Source organism: Eptesicus fuscus, chromosome 4 (assembly GCF_027574615.1).
Source record: "Eptesicus fuscus isolate TK198812 chromosome 4, DD_ASM_mEF_20220401, whole genome shotgun sequence".
In the NCBI taxonomy this organism is placed as follows: Eukaryota; Metazoa; Chordata; class Mammalia; order Chiroptera; family Vespertilionidae; genus Eptesicus; species Eptesicus fuscus.
In genome coordinates this window covers 107532624-107548036 of record NC_072476.1, presented here as the reverse complement: position 1 = coordinate 107548036, position 15413 = coordinate 107532624, and positions in this window count along the sequence as shown.

The following is a 15413-nucleotide window of genomic DNA, read 5'->3' as shown; positions in this document are numbered from 1 at the left end:
CCTCATAAGCCTTGGCCAGGCCTCCTAGCCTGAAGGAGTTTTCCAGGTCAGGGCTCTGCTTCTCCATGAGGCCCGGGCTCCACATCCATGAAGTGAACCTTCCTTCACTCTCCACAGCAGAGCAGTGGCTGTGCTGCTTTAACACCAAGGCTCCGTTCTGAGTTCAGCTCTTGTCGCCTCTGATCAGCCGGACACAGGGAAGTCACGGCACCTCACTCAGCCTCAGTGGCCTTGTCTGTGCAATGGAAACGCCATCTGCTCTCAGGGTTGACATGAGGATGGAAGGTCAGCTCTGGAAAGGGCCTGATCCGTAGTAGGATCTGCAGGAGACCCTCTTGGATGGCAGTGAACTTGAGCTGCCCTGAATAGCATTGTCATGATGATAGGGGTGAAGGGTCAAAAGAGGAGGAGGAATCCAGAGAAAAGAAACTGCTGGCCCCGTTGCCAGGGGAAGAATGAGGAGTATTTTCCTTTTTCCACCTGACCTGCTTTGTGAGGACAAGGAAAATCTCTTCCTGCTTTCTCGTTAGCCCCTGTTAACATCACGTACACAAGCCGTAGTCGTCAGATCCGTGTCAGAGAACATGGCTGAGCCTGAAGAGATGCCTTGTGTTCTTCGAAGATGGTCCTGGGATGTAGGAGGCTCACAAGTCATGCTGACTATTCAGTATTGCAGATACCCGGTTTGATTGGGAAAGCAAAAAGCCTCAATTGATTGGTAGTCTGTGTTTCCTTCTTTGCAAATGAGGTGGGGGTTTTTTAAATACCATTCTTCCTAACTGGGTAGAACACAGAGGAACCTCAAAAAGTTTTATTAATGAGTGTGCCGTTCATCTTTCTATTTCGAAGGGCAATCATTGCTTAAGTCAAGACTTGTATCTTAGTCATCAGTGTCAGCACGTGAAAGGCCAGGCATGAGGCTCTGCTAGCAATAAGATCCTGAAACTCTTCTGTGGTTCCTCCTCTACTCACAGGCACTGCTCACTTTCACCAAAGCGTGGACACCTTGCTTAAAACAATTAGCTGTGCCCTAACCGGTTTGGCTCAGTGGATATAGTGTCTGCCTGTGGACTGAGAGGTCCCAGATTCAATTCCAGTCAAGGGCACGTACCTTGGTTGTGGGAGGTGTGCAGGAGGCAGCTGATCAATGTTTCTCTTTCATTGATGTTTCTAGCTCTCTATCCCTCTCTCTTCCTCTCTGTAAAAAAATCAATAAAATATATTTAAAAAAAAACAATTAGCTTTGACAATACATGTATAAGTATTACATGAAATTGGAAAGAATGAATGATTTAAAGAATTTAAAGCTATAGTCCCATACCTTTGCTGCTCAGTCACCAATAACCAATCAATCACTAATAACCAATCAATAACTTTTTCAGTTCATGAATCCATGGGTTTGGGTTTCTTCTTCCCGGCCACACATAATAGATAACAGAGACAAGAAGCGTAGGTGGAAGAAGATTCCGAGTAATTTCAGGGCATTATTACAAAGGGAGGCCGGTGAGGGTTCTGTCTTTTTGACAAATGGAAGGAAGCTGGCAGAACAAATCTTGTTTCGGGGCGCCTTTTCACCTGGCTGCCCCTGGAAACGAAAAGCGAAGTTCTTCAACCGCCAAAGGTAAGATGGCAAAGTGGGTTCCCAGCAATACATCCTCGGCAGCTACTAGTGCTCTGGGGAAAGAAAACAAGGAAATTGAATTTGACAGAAATGAAGAGGAGGGGAAATGAGTTTTTTCCAGTTAGCATCTCAATGCCTTTGAAGGGGTTCTAGGGCAATTCGGTAACTGACCACGTCCGAGTCTCCCCCGTCGTATGCCACAGGCACGGATGTCACCTCCGCGGGGCTGCCACCCTCTCGACAGCAGCGGTGTCTACATGGTTACCCGCAGACTGATGGCGTGGCCACTTGTGCAAGACAACTTGAGAACGAAGGTGAGCCAGGACCTGCTGGAAATGAACTGTGCACCTGCCACCAGCCTTGTTTCTGTTCTAAGAATACACTTCTGCAGAAATCTCACACAAGCCTGGTCCCCAGCTGAGCTTCGGGCGGAGGAGCTTGTATGTCCCGTGTTAGGAGCTGTGCCGCCCAATAGGTGGTGCTTACTCACATCTGAAATTCGGGGGCACTGGCCACACTCCAAGGGCTCAATAGGCGCATGTGGCTAGTGGCTCCCGCATGGACAGCACACATGTAGGACATGTCATCGTGGCAGAGCCTTATTCGTTGAGTTATTCCCGAGCTTTTGATAGTGAAGGGTGGGAGCTGGGAGAAGGTACAAAAGGAATACAGTTGCCCAGCCGGCCTGGCTCCGTGGTTGAGCGTCAATTTATGAACCAGGAGGTCACGGTTCGATTCCCGGTCAGGGCGCATGCCTGGGTTGCGGGCTCGATCCCCAGTGTGGGGCGTGCAGGAGTCAGCCAATTGATGATTCCCTCTCGTCATTGATGTTTCTATCTCTCTTTCCCTCTCCCTTCCTCTCTGAAATCAATAAAAGTATATATATATATTTTATTTAAAAATATATATTTTTATTGATTTTTCACAGAGAGGAAGAGAGAGGGATAGAGAGCTAGAAACATCGATGATAGAGAAACATCGATCAGCTGCCTCTTGCACAACCCCCACTGGGGCTGTGCCCGCAACCAAGGTACATGCCCTTGACCGGAATCGAACCTGGGACCTTTCAGTCCGCAGGCCGACGCTCTATCCACTGAGCCAAACCGGTTTCGGCAAAAGTATATTTTTTAAAAAAGGAATACAGTTGGAGAGGAGGGGTTGCAGTGGACTTTCATGAGCAACCAGAGAGGAGTTCAAGTCAAAAAAAGGATTTCTATGTATTCCATGAGCACCAAACCCGAGAGAAACAAAGATAAATGAATAAGATGTGGTTCCTGTCCTCAGGCAGTTCGGCGCAGGACAAAATAAACAAATCCGCATTACAAAACCACTTTAATGCAAGTTACAGCACCAAAAAGGACATATCATAAGCGAGTTATAGGGACACTCAGGGGGTATTGATGGAAATTAAAGATGAGAATATTTAAGTGGCTGAAGGGTGGTGGGGGGAAGGGGGGCCACAGGGAAGAAGAGGTTCCCAGGAGGAGACAACAAGGATGGGAGAGAAATGCCAGAGTGGCATTGCTGACAAACACAAGCCCAATGAGGAACCAGGCCAGTAGGGGTACAGATTCCCAACATCACCAACCACCTATTTTTTTGCTCTCACCACTGTTTTGAAAGATGGTTGCCATAATTACCTGACATGATAGTGCTCTGGAGTCGGAAGGACTTGGATTCACACAGCTGGTAAGCTCTACTACTTACCAGCTGTGTGACCTTAGGCAACTTACCTAACCGCTCTGCGCCTCTGTTCCCTTCCTCGGCTACAGAGCTGGGGATTGTAGGAGCTATTTCTAAGTATTGCAATGAGGATTAAATGCAATAGTGTATGTGCAAGTTGCTTACAGAGTGCCGGGCACAGAGTAGATACTCTGGGTTTGAGCGGGATACATAATCACCTAGAACAAACACTACATTTCCCATCTGGCCAATGGAATGTGAGCAGAAGCGATGGGTGTTCTTCCTGGGTTGTGTCTTTATGACTAGGGATGTGCCTTCCCCACCCACTCTTCCCCTTTCTGATTTCCACATACACTTGGGGGTGAGACCTCTTGGGCCATGCAAATGAGGACCACACCTGGGGATGGCAGAGCAAGCCAACCAAGGAGTCTGAGCCTGACCGCTCACCAGGGCAGGGCCACCACGCCGGCTCGGACTGCCACAGCCGAGACACAGACTATGTCGTTTAAGCCACTGTTGTTTTGTGTCTCTTTCTCAAGAGCCAAACTGATTTCCTATTAGCACAGGAAATATTACGCAACTACTTTAAATGATTCTTTAAGAAGATGTAAGTTTGAATGTCCTGAAAGAATGTTTATGCTACATTCGGTGAAAAAAAAACTGGACATTAAATTGTATGTGTAATACTAGAGGCCCGATGCATGAAATTCGTGCAAGAGTAGGCCTTCCTTCCTCCGGCTGCCGGCACCAGCTTCCCTCTGGTACCCATGACCCGAGCTTCCCTCTGGTACCTGGGACCCGGGCTTCCCTCGCAGCTCCAGCCTCGAAGCTCCAGCTTCTTCCGGAAGGTCGTCCAGAAGGACATCCGGTCTAATTAGCATATTATGCTTTTATTATTATAGATCCGTGGTTGGCAAACTGCGGCTCGCGAGCCACATGCAGCTCTTTGGCCCCCTTGAGTGTGGCTCTTCCACAAAATACCACAGCCTGGGCGAGTCTATTTTGAAGAAGTGGCGTTAAAAGAAGTTTAAGTTTAAAAAATTTGGCTCTCAAAAAAAATTTCAATTGTACTGTTGATATTTGGCTCTGTTGACTAATGAGTTTGCCAACCACTGTTATAGATGATCTCAGCAATTGTTTTTTAATTCGTGGCAAAACAGCAACAACAACAACAAGGAATTATGCCAAAGTATAAATATGTTTAAATATTGTCCTTCTACTTGTCTATACTTTTTCCAAATTTTCTGTAATGTGCATCCAATATGCACATTAAGATAAATCAAGAGAAGATAAAGTATAAAAATTCCATCTATCCATATTTCAAGACAAAGCTGCCCCAGCTGCCAGGAATGCTTTTCCTCTTCTAAAAATAAAAGTTTATTTAAAAAAAAAAAAAAGGAATACATGTATTTGAAAAATTCCAAACAGAATCAGAGTGTATAAAATAAAGAGGACATCTGCCTTTTACTTTAGACTCTTATTCTCTTGGTTGCCCTCCCCAGAGGCAACCATGCTTTTCTTGTGCGTCCTTTTCTACAGGTACATGTAGGTACTGAACTATTTTCATGACTCAAAACTCTAGCTCAGTAAGTTCAAGTTAGCTACGTGTATTAGCGGCCTATGACTTCTGTAACAGATTACTACAAACTTGCTAGCTTACCACAACAACGTTTATTCTCTCACGGTTCTGGAGGCCAGAAGTCTCAAATCAGCATCACTGGGCCAAGGTCAGGGTGTCAGCAGAGCCGCGCTTCCTCCAGAGGCCCTTCCTTGCCTCCTCCCCCTGCTGGTGGCTGCCAGCATTCCTTGGCTTGTGGCCACATCCTTTCAAGCTCCACCTCTGTGGTCACATTGCCTCCTCCTCTTCGGTGCATGTGAAATCTTTTTCTGCTTCCCTCTTACAAGGATTAGACTGTAATGACGTAGTGCCTACTGGATAATCCAGAATAATCTCTCCATCTCAAGGTGCTTAACTCAATCACATACCTGCAAAGACAATTTTTCAAAATAAGGAAACAGTCACAGGTTGCAGGGATTAGGACCTGATCTCTTGGGGGGACCATTCTTCAGTCCACTATGTAAGTCATGTTTCATGTTGTTGCCGTTTCTTAACATCAAAGTTTTCACTCACAAGTGAACGACAATAACAAGAACCAACTGTTGTCCAGGCCCCATCGTGTCACTAAAACTAAGAAAGGCTAATATGCTGATGAGTCTCTAACATCCCTCATACTTGTTCCCTGAGTGACTTAATTGTATTCCCTTTCAGATCAGCTGAAACGATGGGGGATGATCTCAGCGAACATGCAGCTGGCCATCTACCTTCAGTGCCTCAAGATATGGTTCTTAATTTTCCGTTCTGTCTTCCCTTTCTCCAGGGCAACAACTCTCAGGCCTCCAGCCAGCCCCTCCGGCCCGGTTGCATCAGTTTCAGCTGTGGTTGTTCCAGCCTCATCGTCAGAGCGCCGTGATGCAAGATCTCCGCCATCTGATGCAAGGCCGCGCTCCCTCGGGGCCCTGTGCCCAACAAGGGGGCCCTCTGCCCCGTGAGAACCGGGCTGCCTGACTGGGGACCACGTGCCAGTCCCCCGAGCCCAGGTCCTGACTTTGAAAGCAGCCGGCAGGGCTTTGCCTGTGAAGCAGGAGAACTCTGAGAACTCGAGCGCAGGTGGCTTCCCCAGGACCCTGAGGGGGGAGGAGGGGGCTGCACCCTCCAGGAGGAGGTGAAAGCAAAGACAACCCCAGCCTCCGCCGCCCTGCCATCCGCCCTGCCATCTGCCCAACCCCAAGGGTCAGACCTTCCAGAAACCACCAGGCCGCCCTGCCTGCAGGTGTCCCAGAGGCTGCGTGCTTCTGTTTTCTCACACGATTCAGCATTACAGAGGGTGCTTGGTGCCCAGCCTGTGAGAAATCAAGGTCAGAGCTACCACTTCCCCACATCTTCGGCTCCTCTGGCTCAGTCTCACCAGTGTTTGTGTGACTGCAGGGGAGGAAGCAGTTAAATTTCAATGTGAACAACGGCTCCAGAACTTTCATTCAGCACCAGCAATTACTGTTGGGGGGCGTGGGGGGGGGGGGGATTAAAAATACATAGAAAACATTAACTCCAGTTCCCCGTAGGCTGCCCGCTATTTCTTTCCTGTAGGCAGCATCCTATTTACCATTAAATTTCAAGCCCAGGACGAAAAAGTCGAGAATACCAACAACTTTGCTGTTTGGGGTGCCGACCAAGGGCAGAGCGGAGCTGTGAACCCTCACGTCTGACCGGGCTCCTTACAAGGCGCCATCCTCCTGGCGGGCCGCGGGAGGACGGAGGGAGGTCATGCACGCAGGGTGCTTCGCACAGCCTGGCAAGCGGTCCAGGCTCCACAAATAGCAGCCATCGCTGTTGTTAGCACAACAGGCCCGCGTGGAAGCTCCATCCAGCGTCAGGAGAGTGCACAGCCGGGGGTGGGGAGGGCGAGAAAGAGGAGAGAACAAGAGAGGCTAGAAGCAGGCAGGTTTTACAACTTCTCCTCAGGCTAACGCATACCCTGGACGCACAATCCAAAGTGACCTTTGTTATCTGAGTGTGAGATGCTGCCGATTGAGATAGGATTGGATCTACTTTTTATTTATGTCAGAAAAAAAAAATGGCAAGAGTGGGAATTCAGTTAGCTGTATTGCAGGATCTTTTTTTTTTTTTTTTTTACAAAAATGAAGGAGCCAGGTAGTGATTCTTTCCACCAACGCAGGACTGAGATGAACTCGTGGTGTGTTCAGGGTTCGTGGGCCACGTGCCTACCTGGAGCATTTGAAAACGTGCCTGATTGGGGAAAGCCCCCTCTTCTAAGCCCAGCAGCAAGACCTCCCTTGATCAGCAGACTGAAAGAGTTGAAATTGGCTCCATTCCCCTTGCCCTTTCCATGTGGTGGAGTAAAACACACAGCTGACCGTCATCACCAATCCCTCAACGGGGAGAGGGACGTCACTGTCACTCTTCTCTATATTGGAGTCCTGTATTCATCCCTCCGTGGAGGATTTGAGGAGCTTTGCAACAAGAACACGTACAATAATACGATGACAAATACAGATGAGCACACAGAATCAGCAGCAGGGACCGTATCCATAAAAATAGAAAGCCAGGAGTGGGGAGAGCTCATGACAAAGCTTACCTGGAGCCTATAACTGTGCCTCAAACTCAGCCAGGGACAGAAGTTTCCAGGCAGCCAGAGCAGCCACTTAGAAGACAGGGCCCAGGAGGCCAACCTCACGCCCGGAGAGGAGGAAATTAACCGCAGGGGCCACCGGAATCGCAGGAAGGATTGTAGGGCAAGAGCACCTGAGGGCGAAGCTGAAGGACCTGGGAGTCTGGACTGGGGCAGCCAGTGAGCCAGGTCCCCAACTTTGTTCCCATGATTGCAACCTAACTCCACTCCACCCCCTAAGTGTGGCCCCAGGAAACACAGACCACTAGCTTCCAGTCAGGCCCCCGTGTGCAGACAGTCCGAGATGCTGGCTAAGGATGGATCCAGGTGCCTTTGAGATCAGAGGAGCAAGTGCTTACGACATTTCCAGACATTTCCTCAAGATACAAGGTCTACTCTTGCATGGCAACAAATAAATACTAACGTGGCATGCTAGACCACGGGTCATGGCTCTGATACTCCGGGCATGGAATATGCTCAAAGCAGGTCCTAGCAATCATTCAGCAACGTCCAAACAATCTCACAAAAGCCCTCATGAGCCACAGCTTCCCACCGAACCTGCCTGGTTGAATTAGCTGCCCCTGCAGGAGCGAGATGAATTAGTCTACAGCAGTGGTTACTGGATATAAAGCAATACATTTTGGAGGATGTCTGCCAGAAGAATACTGTGAGTTTTGGAGTGGTTGCTCTTGAATTGCTCTTAAAAAGAGAAAAACAATTAGCTAGCAGGACCACCTGCTCCTACCAGGCCCCTCCTGGTTCCTAACAAGAGGCCACAGGTCAGCAACCGGAAGGTTTAATGTTTATGTCCTCCCATCATCTATAGCCCAGCATCCGGGGGATTGCAAAGAACTTTCAAAGCATTGAAATATAATTTTGCAAATAGGCGAAAAGTGGCAAGATTAAACCATCTCAAATTATTCTCCAATGTCTTAGCAACTCGTCCTGGCTAACCCTGCTTCTCACAGAAGTATGAGTGTACAGTGTGCAGGCTTCCCACCCTCTGAATTAATAGTATGGTAGAAAGGACTTGTATGCATGCATATAAGCCTAACCAGTGGTCACGGACAACAGGGGGGTGGGGGCATACGTGGGAGGGGTTTGGGATGGGAATGGGGGGATGAGGACAATTATGTGATACCATAATCAATAAAGAAATTTAAAAAAAAAGAAAATATAAAACAATAATTATGAAAATAATTATGGGCAAATATGGTTTATTATTCCCCACATATGGCTCTCAGAACTCTAATTCTGAGAGGTGTATAGTAATTAAAGGGATTGCTTGAAAAATCAAAAAAATATATAGTATGGTAGTGTCTGAGTGCCTTGGCCCTTCCAGGCGCTTCTTCTTTCTTTTTCTTTTTTTCCCCCCCTAATATATTTCACTGATTTTTTACAGAGAGGAAGGAAGAGGGAGAGAGAGTCAGAAACATCGATGAGAGAGAAACATCGATTACCTGCCTCCTGCACACCCCCCCCACCGGGGATGTGCCCACAACCAAGGTACGTGCCCCTGACCGGAATCGAACCCGGGACCCCTCAGTCCGCAGGCCAACGCTCTATCCACTGAGCCAAACTGGTCAGGGCCAGTTGCTTCTTCTGATACAAAAAGTGTGGGGAAGGAACCCCTAGGGTGTCTGTACCCCAGTGCCCTTGTCCCTTATTTCCTCATGATAAATAGACTAAGGGCCCCACAGATATCCACATCCAACCCACAGAACCTGTGACTATGTTAGGTTACATGGCAAGGAAGAATTAAGGTTGAAGGTGGCAAAAAGTGGCAAGATTAAACCATCTCAAATTATTCTCTAATTTCTGAATTAAGTTGATTATTAACTGACCATGAGATGGGAAGATGAACCTGGATTATCCCAGTGTAGTTAAGGGCCCAATGTAATCATAGGGTCCTTAAAGTGAAAGAGGTAGGGGCAGAAGAGTCAAAAGCAGGGAGATGGCATCGCGTGAAAAACTCAACCAGCCTTTGCTGGCTTTGAAGACGGAAGAGGGCCAAGACCCAAGGAAAGCAGTAGCCTCTAGAATCTGGAAAAGAAAGGAAACAGATTCTCCCCTAGGGTTTCCAGAAAGAACTCCTGCCCTGCCGATGCCTTGATTTTAGCCCAGTGAGACCCATGTTATATTTCTGACTGCGAGGTAGTAAATTTGCTACTTTACTAGGATGTTATTTCTCCACAACCGCAATGCATACGTAACCCGGGAATTCACCTCTCTCTCTCTTCCCAGACTTCAGTGCTTCTCCGACCCTGGATACACATTGGAATCACCTAGAAGATTCTGACTGAATTGGTCTGGGGACAGCCCAGGAATGAGGACTTTTTTTAACTCCGCATTACTCTAATGTGCAGGTGAGTTTGAGAACAACTGTCACAGAGGGTGTGACATAGGTCCTCATGAGCCCCTCAATGTCTCAACAGTTTTCGATCTCATACTCCTCAAACCATAACCGTTTCCCATCAGAACCAAAGGCTGGTGAAAGAGAAATAAAAGACATGAACTGCCCTGGCCAGTGTGACTCAGCTGGTTGAGCGCCATCCCCTGCAGAGAAAGGTCATTGGTTTGATTCCCAATCACAGCACATGCCCAGGTTTCAGGTCCCCGATCAGGTGCACACAGGAGGCAACCGACCAAAGTTTCTCTCACATCGATGTCTCTCTCTCTCTCTCTCTCTCTCTCTCTCTCTCTCTCTCTCTCTCGCATGTCAATGAAAACATTTTAAAAATAAATAAATAAAATAAAATAAAGGACATGAACTGACATGTAATTTCTGATAGATTTCTCTCCACAGCAATAGACAGCATGACGAGCGGCAGTGGAGAAGCCACACCTGAACCCTGCTTGTTCCTCATGTGAAATATTGGCACGGGACAGTGAGCCCCTGAATCCCTATATTGATCAGGGTGTGCTTGCAAAGAGCAGACTCCATTACAGCCGGCGTAAGCAGGAGAAAGGCTTACTACTGGCTTACTGTAAAGGAAAGCTGAAGAAATAGCCACCAAGTCAAGCTTTCGGGAACAAAAAGCCACAATGCAGAAACGGGTCACCGAAGGGGGTTCTGCCTCTTCTGTGATCAGGAAGCAGCTGGCTCCAGAATCACACCACACCGCTGCGATCAGGAAGCTGCTGCAACCAGGAAGCTGCCACACCGGAAGTTGCATGATGCCAGCTCTGACACACCAGCGGGAGGGAGGCCCCATGCTCTGCCTCAGTACTCAAGGCAACTGAGTTACTAGACACTGGTATCGAGGTTAAAGCTGCTGCGCAGGGGGTCGGGGGGGTGGGTAGGAAACAGATCCCTCTGTGATTGTGCTTTCTGGAAAAAAAAAAAAAAAAGTAAGCACAGCAGAAGTACAGCATCTATTTCTCTTCTGCCTTCCAAATCTTGCTCAACTGTGTTTGACTGTCTCAGCCTAAACAACATTCAAAATTAGCTGCAAGAGAGTCTGGGTAAAATAATTTTTTGCTTTCTAACTTCTGCAGAACAGGAAAATGTACAGCAGAAGGCATGAATGAATATAGAGCACCAATCTATGATAAATGCCATTGACTATTCCTCTGGCTTTTCAACTTCTATACTTACCTTCTCTCCATGTTTAAATGTCCAAACAATAATATCATAACCATCCTTTGTAAAAAAAAAAATAAATGTACTCGCTTTCCCCAAAGTTTCACAAGTCTCTGCATCTATCTTTAGATGACATTCATTCCTTCTCTAGTCCAGTCACAATCCCACCATGATATTCTATAATATATAAATTAACTTTTAAAACTAACCATCACCAGTAGGCCATTTATAATATTGTGATGAAAGAGAAAGGAGGAAGGAAAAGGGTTTATATATATATATACATAACAGAACAAAGAAGGAACCATGGTGGCTGTGACAGTTCTAGTTTTAGTCACAAGACTACCTACAGTTGGTATTTACCACTTTTTGCCTCCACAGCTCATTATAGATCACTTTTGGCCTCAGTCAGCACCACAGCTGGGGCCATGTTATTTAGCTGGTAGATCACCCAGACCGTCACTCCTAGCAGATATGAACCTTGGTGATCCTGATCAGACTAGATTTCTATACTCTTTCATTCAAAGTTAATCTTAAATATACAATTCAAATAAATATACAGATTAAATATATATATTGATATTTGATAACCTTTACCACTGGGCATGGCATACTATGAAATACCCCAGGGGTTCCCCTAGTTTCCAAAAATACTTCTTGCTGCTCCCACTGTGTAACAGCGATCTGTTTCCCCTTGATAACCAGCTTAATGACCCAGCTGACATAGTAATGACCTGTCTTTAGCCTGTTGGTTCATTTGCACCAGGTGCCCAAAATGGTGAGTGGCAACCTCAAATTCCAACTGAATGAGATAAATTGATATCACGTGCCTCCTGATGTTTTGATTGAAAAGGACACAATATTAGTTATGTGGTCTTCCTGCCAAAAATGCACAACCTGAACCTAATCATGAGGAAACAATCTGTCAGACTGGGGAAAGAGGCTTACAGATCTCCACAAAACATTTTCCAGCAACTTCTCCTCAAAACATGCCCTTTTCTGAATAAATATATGGGCCATACATAGGCTCATATTGTGTGCCCATTGTAGGGGTTCAATTCACATACCTCTCCCCAGTCCTTCTTGACATGAGTCCTCCAATCTTTTTCCTTCCAAATCTCTGACCATCCAGATAATCCTGTGCCCATAAACCATTACCAATGAATCTGTGTTGAGTTGGACCTCTGAACATCTTTATTTTCAGGCAACATTGACAAGTTCTTCCCAATGCGAGGTTTTCTTTTCCTATTGCCCTTCAAGGTCACCTCTGCGTGGGGCTGTAAGGACACAGAAGTTGACTTCCATGTGACACACACATATCATATGGAACATATCCATAAACCAGGCTTTGTTTTTTTTTCCTTTTCAGGTAACTTGTTTATTGGGCCTGCCTTACGAATCTATAGGTATTGACTGAGTGAGAGTCAATGCAGCAGTAGGTGATACCCCGGAAGTGTGAGCTCCATGTTCAATCAATGTACTTGTACCTTCAAGACCACTTAATGATGAAGTGCTGAAGAATGAAGAATGAGAGGACCCATTCTTATGGTGTGGTTCATCAGATAACACCCAGCCCATGATGGAGAGCTCAGGTGGCATAATCACTTGTCGTTCCGTGAGAAACAAGCCAGGCCTATTTCTTAAAGGGAAAGTGATCAGCTGACAAATAGGGCATGCATGTGTTCCAGAACCCTAGGGACTTGTACTGTAATACTTCTATGAAGGCTTGATGCAGGCTCTATGCACCATCCTCATCAGATGAAGATGCTTCAGTCACCATTAGATCAGCTGGGTTATTAGGGGAAGCGCTCTGTTTGCACGGCAACCTGCACCATCGGAAAAACCTTTTCACACTCTGGGTCCCACACGAAGCTGGCGGCCTTACAAGTTGCTCAGTAAATGGGTCTGAACAGCACCCAGCTGTGGGATAAGCTGCCGCTAAATACCAAAGAATAACCTTCCAAGTTTGTGCCTCTTTTTTCATGGAAGATACAACTAGTCTTTCTCTTTGGATGGGATCCCTCAAAATACTCCAGACCACTGGCCTTCCATAATCCCAGTGGTCGGCAAACTCATTAGTCAACAGAGCCAAATATCAACAGTACAACAATTGAAATTTCTTTTGAGAGCCAAATTTTTTAAACTTTAACTTCTTCTAACGCCACTTCTTCAAAATAGACTCGCCCAGGCCGTGGTATTTTGTGGAAGAGCCACACTCAAAGGGCCAAAGAGCCGCATGTGGCTTGCGAGCTGCAGTTTGCCGACCATGGATAAACCTAACTGAGGTGACAGACTCTTATATTTCTATGATTTTTAAAATATCCTCTCTCATGCCTGCATCTTACAAAGAACACCTTACTTCTTTTTCACCAGGCCCCACCTAATGCTGTCAGCAATATGGTGGACCAGTATGATGTTCTGCAGCATGGTGTGATGATCAACATCCCTGACAATCAAAATATGACTGAGAATCTGAGAGCTGGCGTAGCCCCTAGGTAAGGAAAGGGAAAGAATACTACTGTCTCTGTGAGGTAAAAGACGACTCTTTCTGGTACCCTGTACTAACATTTTAAAAAAGTATTTGTCCAATTTATAGGTCCATACCAGGTGCTAGGAACTGTCTTAATTTGACGTGTGAAATAGCATATACAATTGGAGTTGCCATCTGATTAAGTTGACAGTGATCCACTGTCATTCCCCAAGACCCATGGTGGTTCCGTAGAGGCCAAGTAGATGAGTTAAGTGCCGATACGAGAAGAATCATATTCCCTGCACTTTTTAAAAGCCTTCTCTGATGGCAGCGATCTTGGTGATTTCCTCAGGGTGCAGTATTGTTTTGGTTTGCTGTTTTGATAGGGTTCCAGCTTCCACCTGACCCTTCACAGTTAACAGCCTTTCCTCCACAAAGCCAATGTGGCAACTCTGCAGTCGCTGAGACATCTACGCCGACTATGCAATTACAAATCAGGAAAATAATTACCAGAGGGCTTTACAGACCCACTGGGACCACTGAGAGGCAAACTCAGACCCACATGCCATTTGCCACCTCTAGAGAACCACGGTGGTATTGAGAGTCTTCGGGGATTGATGTTAATGACAGCTAGAATCCGATAACCCCTCAAAAGTCTGGGTGGTTCTCTTTTCCCACGGCAGTTAAGTTATTACAGAGTTACAGGTTTCTCTGAAGAGTAGGAGAAAGATTTACACTACGTTGTCTTGAGAGGATCCAGGGTTCTGGTGTCCCCTTTATTCAATGGCTCTAGGTTTATAACTGGCAATTGAGTGAAGGCCTTTGACTTTTCACCATTGTGACTTTGGTTGGGCTTATGCTTTTCAGATCTACAGTATTTTTTATTATATATATCAAGTTGGATTCTGATAGGATGGCCACCTAGTCATTCCTAGAAACCTCATGATAGATTAACTGCCAGCAAAGATCAGATTCCACTCCGGCTCTGCTGCTAGAAGCTGCTTCCACCATGCTTCCGATGTTTAAGTATTGTCCCTTCTCCGCTGCCCTCCAGGATCTCAACAGACCCAGTGCAATCAAAATGTTCATTTCAGCCCAGCTAGCATGGCTCAATGGTTGAGCATCGGACCTATGAACCAGGAGGTCACGGGGTTTTTGTGTGTATGTGTGTTTTTAATATATTTTTATTGATTTCAGAGAGGAAGGGAGAGGGAGAGAGAGATAGAAAATCAATGATGAGAATCATTGATTGGTTGCCTCCTGCTCACCCCTTACTAGGGATCAAGCCTGAAACCCAGGCATATGCCCTTGACCAGAATTGAACCCAGGACCCTTCAGTCTGCAGGCTCACGCAATATCCACTGAGCCAAACCAGCTAGGGCAGGAGGTCATGGTTTGATTCTGGGCCAGGGCACCTGCCTGGGTTGTAGGCTCGATCCCAGAGGGGGTGGGGATGGTGGAGGGGGGCATGCAGGAGGCAGTTAATCAATGATTCTCTCTCATCATTGATGTTTCTCTCTCTCTCTCTCTCTCTCTCTCTCTCTCTCTCTCTCTCTCTCCCTTTCTCTCCGAAATCAATAAAAATATACACTGAGTGGCCAGATTATTATGATCTCTGAATGTAGAGATCATAATATATATATTATAGGCCCAGTGCATGAATTCGTGCATGGGTGGGGTCCGGCCAGCCTGGCCAGGGGAAGGGGACATGGGCGGTTGGCCAGCCTGCCTGCTGATCCAACTCCTGGTCGAGGGGACAATTTGCATATTAGACTTTTATTATATAGGATATACACTGAGTGGCCAGATTATTATGCATTCAGAGATCATAATAATCTGGCTACTCAGTGTATATTTTAAAATGTTCAT